The sequence below is a fragment of the Macaca nemestrina genome, chromosome 5, assembly GCF_043159975.1.
Source record: "Macaca nemestrina isolate mMacNem1 chromosome 5, mMacNem.hap1, whole genome shotgun sequence".
Lineage (NCBI taxonomy): Eukaryota > Metazoa > Chordata > Mammalia > Primates > Cercopithecidae > Macaca > Macaca nemestrina.
Genome location: NC_092129.1, coordinates 75,117,613 through 75,126,772, shown reverse-complemented (window position 1 = coordinate 75,126,772; position 9,160 = coordinate 75,117,613). Strand labels below are relative to the sequence as shown.

Here is a 9,160-nt window from a genome sequence, read left to right as displayed (position 1 = left end):
TTTAATAGGTATCTCACTTCATGCTAGATTCCAGCACTCTTTTCAAAAGCAGCAAGCTTAAGAATTTTTACTAATTTAATTGAGAGCAGTCTTAAATTAATTGTATAATTAATCTTGTCAAATTAAGTAACATTTCATACACTACCTTATTAAAGAAACTTGAATATTTTAAATTACCGTGCTATTAGGCATTAATAAAGAAGTTCTTCTTCTGTATTGTTCTGCTTTATAACACAAAGAAGGTAATTGCAATATAAATTGCAATATAAAAGCTAATTTCTATAGTACATTAATAATTAGATACACATTATTCCCTTTTATATATTTTTTAGTTCAATGGATGATCTTTTTTTTAAAGAAAAATTATCCCCAAATGGCAGGATTTAACTATTATGTTAGTGATTGATTTCATAACTGGACCTTGGAACATTTTCAGGAGTGGTCTAGTTAAATCTGAAATAGACGGCTATAAACAGCAATAGTGCCAACTACTGAGATCTCGAACCTCTTGAGGAATCGGTTGCTCTGATGTTTGTGAATATGCAGCACATGTATTTCTTAGATGTAGGTTAAAAAGCTCTAATCTCTGATAAGTCCCTGGAGATTATAAAACACAGTGTCCTTACATCTAAAACCAGAGGTCTTTTCTCCAGAGACAATCAGATGTGACATGAGGACAGTGTATGAGAATAGATATTTTAAATTGGTGGTGAGCCATGGGGTGGGTAGGCAGGAAGGAAGAGTGTAATGACTTAGCAACGTTTTAGAAACAGATAAAACTCAGTCTCAAGGTCAAAAATAATCATTTCTTAAATTCTATGAGCACATACATTTCCTATATATTTATTCTGAATTGTAAGTTGCTGAGGTCAATGCCATTGTTAACCTCGAGGAGCTATGTGCATCACATATCACATTCCCCAGGCATGGAATCTATGCTAAAATAACCCAGAAGCCAGCTTATGCATATTTCCAGGTAGATTTAAATGATACCTTGTTTACTGACGATGCTTAAATATTAGCATTGATCAAATTGAAAGGCTTGCTATTGAGTACCTTGTGCTCAAATCCACAGCTCTTAGTAGGCATTCAAAAATGCTTTGGCAAAGTGAATAAACATAGCTAGATACATAAAACAAATAAATAGAAGTAGGTGAAAAAAATCTTGCTAATGGGAGTATTTCTGATTAGCCTAATGAGAATCTTTTTTTCTAATCTTTTTCTAGATTTACTTGGTAGTGGCTGTTATCTGAAAATGACTAATTCACTTAGGGCTTGTTTTTAGTTTTTTTATTCGGGAGGCTGAGGCGGGAGAATGGCGTGAACCCAGGAGGCGGAGCTTGCAGTGAGCCGAGATCGTGCCACTGCACTCCAGCCTGGGCGACAGAGCGAGACTCCACCTCAAAAAAAAAAAAAAAAAAAAAAAAGACAAATGAAAAGAAAAGAAGTAAATGAAATAATACCTGTCAAATTCATTTTTTAAGAACAATAGTTTTAGCGCACTAGAAGTGCAACATTTTTAATTTAACCACTCAACTTAAAACAAATCTGTGATGTGAAAAATGTATCTAATAGGCTGAGTCAGTTGCATTCTTACTGATGTCAGTTGTTGCTTATCCTCTGATTCTGACTATGGTTGTCATTAGTTCTATTCATCAAAGGTTTTTGTCCTTTCTCTTTCTGAGCAAGTGGCAGGATTTTATTTCTCTTCCACTTTGTGGTTAGGTGTGGTCATTTGACTTCCTACAGCTTATGAAATGTGAGAGGAAGTGACTCAGGTCACTTCGGAAAGTAATTTTTAAAGCCCAGGTATGTGATTTATTATGTTTCCCTTTTCCCTGCCTCAGCAAACATGGAAACATGGAGACAGAGTGTCCTTCCACCCTGGTTCCTGAGGGAAAATGACCCAGAGCACAGTCCCAGGGAAGCACTGATGGGCGTGAAGCGTAACCACGCATTGTGAGCGAGAAATACATGCGTATCCTTTAAAGCTACTGACACTGGGGATTGTTCATTATGAAACCATAGATGAGTGTATCCTGTCACTATGTGGCCACATCATTGCACGATGTGACCCTGTACCACAGATAACCTGGAATGCCGGGGAGGAGGGCAGGGTTCGTATGCAGCAAGGGGTGATGGAAAGGTAAAAATGAATTCTTAAATGTTGCAAAGACATTTCTACCCTATTCAAAAATTTGGAACAAATCTCCAATATTTCTATCAATCCTTTTGATAATTTAGAAGATTAGATTTACCAAAAAAGGTTTGGGATAATATATGTAGGGTGGCACTTGAAAACTACATTTAATTATTGATTATAGTGGAGGTGTTCTACAAAAGGGTGTTATGGCATAGATTTAGTTTTGTTCTGTTCAACCTTAATAATGTTTTACTGTTTTTGAAAGTTATTCTTATCTACTGCTGACATTTTGGTAACACAAAAAAGCACAAAGAAGATAAAGTTTACATCTCATTTTATGAAACCAAGACAACCAATGTTAACATTTGATACATATCTCTTTGTCTTTTCTTCCATGTTAAGTTGTAGGTGTGCATGGTTAGATTTTATATGAAAAGCATGTTTTTAAATCATAAAAAATGAAAGGCTGCCCTTTTCTCCTTCATTCATCTCCTGCAAAGAAGCCCACTTTTCAGCTAATCCCATTAACATTTTCTGTTTTTTTTTCCTATGCTTACACACACACACACACAAACACGCACACACATACACATTCATTTTTATCTATATTATCTATATATTATTATATATGTGATACATAAATTCATACAAAATTATTTTAACATAACTGATTCATTTAGAACAACATGTTCTTTTTGGCAATATAAAGCTCTTAGGCAAAATCATGTCAAAGCATGAAGAGCTGTCTCATTTGTTGTAATGAATGCAATGTATATATTTTATATACAAAGGTGTGCCTCTAAGTTATATATTTTATGTAAATATATGCTTCTTTTATTTGTTTTTTTAAACTAAATAATCCATCTGGATATGACGTTTCATACTACTCATGCTGTTTGGAATATATTTCTTTTTTACATTTAAGAATATAGTCTATACTTTTGTACATTATCTTAGCTATTTTTAAAATGTTTACATCCTACATAAAAGCTTGAGACTGTTCTTCGATCTCTTTCCATCTACCCTGTTCCCATGAGCAGATTAGGTTAAGTGGGACATTTTCCACAGGTGCTTCCTAATTGTAAAGTGAACAAGCATAGTCTGAACGACAGGTGAACCACTTGATTTTTAGCAGATCTGCCTCATGCAAAGCTGTGAGTGTCATGTTTCCACTGTGGTCGGCAGTGCCCTGCAGAGGAGCCCTCCAAAGCAGGCAGCCTGTCACCTTCATGTCAGCTGCCTTGTCAGATGCTGGCACAGCTTTGCTAAGACTTGACTCCCATTCTGTCAGATTACAACTCACTTGTCATTGCCCTGCTGCCAGCAAGAAAGACACTGGACATGTCCTCAGCTGTAGATTAAGTCCCAAAACTAAGGATTGAGATTCAACAACTTTTGCTCACTCAAGAGTCTTAAATGTCTCAGATTCTCCAGTTTTCAACAAGGATTTATTTTAAATGTTTCTGACCGTCATTATATTTGTGACTAATGTCTATCATTTAGAAATATATGTTATCTTACTGTTTATAATAGGTTTCTTAAAATGTTTTATTTTGAAATTTTATAGTAAAAACACTTTTTTTTTGGCATGTACGGGTCTATATATTCTTAACGCAGGTATGGATTCAAGTAAACGCCATCACAACCAGGGCATAGAATGGTTCCATTGCTCTGAAAATTTCCTTTTGTGTCCCTTTGCTAGCTCTTTGTCGTCACATCCTCTCGTAGCCTCTAAACTATGACAAGTGAGCTCCTCTCCATCCCTAGAGCTTTGGTTTTTCAAGTATGTAATATAATGACATCACACAGCATGGAATCACACAGCATGGAACATTTTGGCTCTAGTTTCTTTCACTCAGCAAATGCCTTTGATATTAATTCAAGATGCTTCTGATATCAATAGTTTATTCCTTCTTTTTGCGATAGTATTCCATTATATTAATGTGCCACAGTTGGCTTATTCATTCATCCATTGAGAGATTTTTTTTCCTGTTTCGAGCAGCTATGAATGGGACTGCCATAAACATTCATGTACAGGTAGTGGTGTTGATATTATTTTCATTTTTAGAGGGTAGTCAAGAAATAGAAGTGCTGAGTCTTGCGTAGTACATGTTTGTCTGACTTTATGAGGAACTGCCAAACTGTGTTCCCTGTGCAGGCGTTTCCCATTCCCACCAGCAATATATGAGAGTCCCATTTGGTCCATTTCATTGCTAGTGCTTGGTACGGGCATAATTTTTTATTTTAGCCATTCTAATAGGTGTGGAGTTGGATTTTATCGTAAGTTAGCTTTGCATTCCCTTAACAGCTAATTATGTTGCTCATCTTTTCATGGACTTATTTGCCTTACTTAAGTGATTATTGGTGTAATGTATTCAAGTATTTTGCCTATTTTTCAGTTGGGTGTTTGCTTCCTATTGAGTTTTGAGCAGTCTTTATGAATGCTGAATAAAGACCTTTGCGGATATATGATTTGCAAATATTTTCTCCTAACTTGCAGTTTATTATTATTTTTTTAATTCTCAGTAGTTGCTTTCACACAAAGTAATTTGGATAAAGTCCAATTATGGTTTATGTTTTTATGTCTAAGAACTGGTTGCCTAATTTCATATCATAAGGATTTTTTCTTATTTTTCTTCTAAGTATTTTATAATTTTAATCTCTATATATGTAGATCTATGAGCTGCTTTAATTTTTACATAAGGTGTAAGGTTTAAAATGAAGACTTACTGTTTTGCCTACCAACTGCATACCAATTTTAATGTCAGACTTTTCAACTTAATTTATTGAAAAGACAATCATTCTCCATTGAAAAATCTTTGCACCTTTGTCAAAAATTAATTAGCCATATTGGTCTGAGTCTATATCTAGACTATCCATTCTGTTCCATTGATCTATGGGTCTATTCCTTTGCTAATATCCCACTTTCTTCTTTACTTAGCTTTATAGTAAAACTTATTTTTATTTTTAATCTTTATGGGTACATAGTAGGTATAGATATTTATGGGGTACATGAAATACTTTGATACAGGCATACAATGTGTAATGATAACAGGGAAAATGGGATATTCATCACTTAAAGTATTTCTTGTTTCTTTGTGTTATAAACACTCCAATTATACTCTTTTAGTTATTTTTAAATGTATAATAAATTATTGTTTCCTGTAGTCACTCTGTTATGTTATCAAATACTAATCTTATTTATTCTATCTAGGTATATTTTTGTACCCATTAACTATCTGCACTTCCCTCCTTCCTCCCTACTACTCTTCCCAGCTTGTGGTTACATTATTCTACTCTCTATCTCCATGAATTCTGTTATTTTAGTTTCCACAAATGAGTGAGAATATGCTAAGTTTTTCTGTGCCTGGCTTATTTCACTTAACATAATGTCCTCTATTCCATCCATGTTGGTGCAAATGTTAAGATCTCATTCTTTTTTATGACTGAATAGTACTCCACTGTGTATATGTACCACATTTCCTTTATCCATTATTCTGTTGATGAACACTTGTTTCCAAATCTTGGCTGTTGTGAACAGTGCTACAATAAACATGGTAGTGCAAATATCTCTTTGATATACTGATCTCCTTTCTTTTGGGTGTATAACTAGCGGTTGGATTGCTGGATCACATGGTAGCTCTATCTTTAGTTTTTTGAGGAACCTCCATACTGTTCTCCATAGTCGTCGTACTAATTTACATTCACACCAACTGTGGGTGAGGGTTTCTTTTTCTCCACATCCTCACCAAAATTTGTTATTGCCTGTCTTTTGGATATAAGCCATTTTAACTGGAATGAGATGATATCTCATTATACTTTTGATTTGCATTTCTCTGATGAACAGTGATGTTGAGTACCTTTTCGTATACCTATTTGTCATTTGTATGTCTTCTTTTGAGAAATGTCTATTCCAATCATTTGCCCATTTTAAAAATCAGATTATTAGATTTTTTTACTATTGTTTGAGCTCCTTATATATTTTAATTATGAATTGTTTGTCAGATGGATAGCTTGGAAATATTTTCTCCCATTTTGTGGTTTGTCTCTTCACTTTGTTGATCATTGCCCTTGCTGTACAGAGGTTTCTTAACTTGATGTGATCCCATTTGTTCATTTTAGCTTTGTTTGTCTGTGCTTGTAGGGTATTATTTTAAAAATATCTGGAAAGACCAATGTCCTGAAGAGTTTCTCTAATGTTTTCTTTTAATAGTTTCATAGTTTGAGGTCTTAAATATAAATCTCTAATGCATTTTGATTGGATTTTTATATATGAAGAGAAATAATTCTAGTCTTCTGTATATGGATATTCAATTTTCCCTGCACTATTTATTGAAGAGACTGCCTTTTCCTTCATCTATGTTCTTGGCACCTTTATTGAAAATGATTTCATGGTAGATGTATGGATTTTTTTCTGGATTCTTTATTCTGTTCCATTGATCTATGTGTCTGTTTTTATGCCAGTGCCATGTTGTTTTGTTTACTACAGCTCTATAGTATGATTTGAAGTCAGGTAATGTGATTTCTCCAGTTTTATTCTTTTTACTCAGGATGAATTTTGCTATTCTGGGTATTTTGTGGTTCCATATAAATTTTATGATTATCTTTCCTATTTCTTTTAAGAATGTCATTGATATTTTGACAGGGATTGCATTGAATCTGTAGATTGCTTTGGATAGTGTGGACATTTTAACAATATTGATTTTACCAATCTATGAACATGGAATATTTTTCTATTTTTTTGTGTGTCCTCTTCAATTTCTTGCATCAATATTTTATAGTTTTGATTGCAGAGATATTTAACTTCTTTGGTTAATTCCATTTAATTTTATTTGTAGCTATTGTAAATGGAATTACTTTCTTGATTTCTCTTTCAGACTGTTTACTGTCCACATTTAGAAATGCTACTGATTTTTGTATTTGATTTTGTATCCTGCAACTTTACTAAATTTATTAGTTCTAATAGTTTTTTTGGTGGAGTCTAGGTTTTCCCAAATATAAGCTCATATAATCTGCAAATAATGATAGCTTGACTTATTTCTTTCCAATTTGGATGCCCTTTGTCTCTTTCTCTTGTCTGATTGCTCTACCTGGGACTTCCAGTATTGTGTTAAATAACAGTTGTGAAAGTAGGCATCTTTTTTTTTTTTTTTTCCCAGCTCTTAGAGGAAAGGCTTCCTGTTCCACCCCCCACCCCATTCAGTATGATACTAGCTGTAGGTCTGTCACATATGGTTTTTACTGTGTGTGTTCCCTCTATTCCCAGTTTCTTTGAGGGCTTTTATCATGAAGCAATGTTGAATTTTATCAAATGCTTTCTAGCACCAATTGAAAAGATCATATGGGTTTTGTCCTTCATACTATTGATATGATTTATCACAAATTAATTTGCATATGTTGAACTATCCTTGCATCCCTGTGATAAATCCCATTTGGTCATGATAAATGATCTTTTAAAAATGTTGTTGAATTTTTTTTCTGTTGGGATGATCTGTCCAATGCTGAAAGTGGAGTGTTAACATCTCTTGCTATTATTGTATTGGGGTCTATCACTTCTCTTTACGTCTAATAATATTTGCTTTATATATCTAGGTGCTCCACTGTAGGGTGCATGTGTATTTACAAGTATTAATGTCCTCTTGCTGAATTGACCACTTTAATATTATATAATGACTTTTTTGTCCCTATTTATAGTTTTTCCCTTGAAATCTATTTTGTCAGATATAAGTATAGCTATTCTTGTTCTTGTTTTGGTTTCTGTTTGCATGGAATATATTTTCCATCCCTTTATTTTCAGTCTATGTGTGTCTTTATAGGTGAAGTGTATTTCTTGTAGGCAGCAGAACCTTGGTCACGTTTTTCTAATCCATTCAGCTAATCTGTGTCTTTCGATTGGATATTTTAGTCTATTTACATTCAATGTTATTATTGATAAGAACTTACTACTGCCATTTTAAAATTTGTTTTCTTGTTATTTTGTGGTCTTCTCTTCCTTCTTTCCTTCTGTTCTGTCTTCCCTTTAGACAAGGTGATTTCTATAGTGGTATGTTTTAATTTCTTGCTTTTTATTTTTTTATGTATCTCCTGTAGGTTTTTTAATTTACGGTTACCATGGGGCGTTCAAATAACATCTTCTAATCTATTATTTTACACTGATGAAAACTTAACACCAATTTCAAAAACCAACAAATTAACAAGCAAAGAGAAAACTAATAAAAACTACACTTTTAACTTCATACTCTCTGCTTTTTACCTTTTATTGTTTCTATTTATATCTCATTATATTGTCTATGTCTTGAAAAGTTGTTGTAGTTATTAGTTTTGATAGGTTCATCTTTTAGTCTTCCTACCCAAGATATGAATAGTTAACACACCACATTGATGGTGTCATAATGTTCTGTGTTTGTCTGTGTACTTATTATTATCATTGAGATTGTACCTTTAGATGATTTCTTATTTCTTATTAACATCATTTTCTTTCAGATTGAAGAAATACTTTTAACATTTCTTATGGGACAGATCTGTTGTTGATGAAATCCCTCAGCTTTTGTTTATCTGGAAAAGTCTTTATTTCTATAGTAAGTCTTAAAAGAGTAATCTGTTTCCAACTTTATTCACCTCTTTCAAAATTTCTTTGGCCACTCTAGTTCCTTCACTTTACATATGAACACATGAATTTATAATCATATTTTCTATATTGCAAAAAAAAAAAAAAATCCTACTGGGATTTCAGTTAAAACTGCATCAAATGTATAGTTCAATCTGTGAAGGATGAACATCTTTATTATGTTGAGTCTTCTAGTACATGCAAAAAATACGTTGTTTCATTTATTTTGATATTTTCTGATTTATTTCATCAGCATTGTTTTCAGCATAGAAATCCTGTACATGTATTCTTAGATGTATACATCTAAGTATTCCATTTGTTTTGGAGCTATAATAAAGTGTTGGCTTCCAGTTGTTCATTGGTAGTTTATAGAAATACCGTTGATTTTTGTGTTGACCTTGTAGGCTGTG

General features: G+C 33.2%; 1 long non-coding RNA gene across 1 annotated transcript in view; it reads left to right on the top strand.

Annotated features, from left to right (window-relative positions):
- Positions 1 to 1,854: 1,854 nt before the first annotated feature.
- LOC105478724 (uncharacterized) overlaps positions 1,855 to 9,160 on the top strand; it is a 41,479-nt gene continuing 34,173 nt past the window's right edge. Inside the window, exon 1 of the long non-coding RNA XR_985410.3 lies at positions 1,855 to 2,146. This is a non-coding gene — a long non-coding RNA (uncharacterized lncRNA). The remainder of the gene's footprint in view (positions 2,147 to 9,160) is intronic.